The sequence below is a fragment of the Octodon degus genome, unplaced genomic scaffold (genome assembly GCF_000260255.1).
Source record: "Octodon degus isolate 3935 unplaced genomic scaffold, OctDeg1.0 scaffold00007, whole genome shotgun sequence".
NCBI classification, from domain to species: Eukaryota; Metazoa; Chordata; class Mammalia; order Rodentia; family Octodontidae; genus Octodon; species Octodon degus.
In genome coordinates this window covers 26,531,532-26,532,549 of record NW_004524583.1, presented here as the reverse complement: position 1 = coordinate 26,532,549, position 1,018 = coordinate 26,531,532, and positions in this window count along the sequence as shown.

Genomic DNA, 1,018 nt, shown 5'->3' with positions numbered 1-1,018 from the left:
GTGGTACCAGGGATCAAACTCTGGACCTTGCACTTGCCATATAGACACTTACGCCACTGAGCTATCTCCCTGGCCCTATTCTGATTTTTTTCAGTAGGCTCAAATTTCTGTGCTTTTGAAAAAAAAAAAAAGTATATTATTTTTTCCACATTCCTTTTTATTCTTTTTCTACTTTGTCTTTCTTTAGAGGCTTTTATCAAACATCTGGCTACACAGCTTGCCCAGTAAGCAAGGGACACAGCACGTAGACTGCAAGCCCTGTCTGAGCCGTGTACAAGTTGTGACCAGCCAGGACCTCACCTTCCGGCTCTGGAGTGTCTCAACGTTGGTATCTATGTCAGATCACTCTTCCTGCGGGGAGCAATACCCTCAAAAGAAACCTCAGGTACTCTCAGGAAAGAGATTAAACTTGCTCTAACTTTCAGGAATCCAAGAGGATCCAATCTCTGGCCAAAAAAGGGCCAGCAGTCTCACTCATTCAACCTGCACTCCACCTACCATTTCCGGTTAAGGCCTCGCGCTGACCTTCAGCTAGGGCTCACCGCCCTGAGGCTCCAAGTCCCCGGGCCCCCACTGCTCTGAGAGGCCACCTTGCTGCTGTCTGCTGGCCTGGGGAGACGGGTGGGACGAGAGCTTCCACTCTGCCTTCCGCTTTCAACCAGTCCCATGTCCAGCCCCATTCCCTGGCAGAACTCTTCTGAGATAAGCGCTATGAACCGGCTGCTCCCGTGCTGTCCACTGCAGAGAGAAGCTATGTTTCTGCACTGTCCCTTTTGCTAGGACGGCGTCAGCAGTCAACCGCTCTGCTTCCCCAACGTAAGCTGCTGCCATTTCTTCCCTGCGCTGGCAGAGGCATTTATGGTTTTTATTTTTTCTCCTCAGTAGAGGGAGTTACGTTCCAGGGAGCCGTGAACTACTTGGGACCTTGTGCTTGCCAGACAAGCACTTCTGCCACGGAGATCTCTCCTGAGCCCTTTTAAGGTTTTGAGAAAGGGTCTCAGTATTCCAGGCTGGCCTT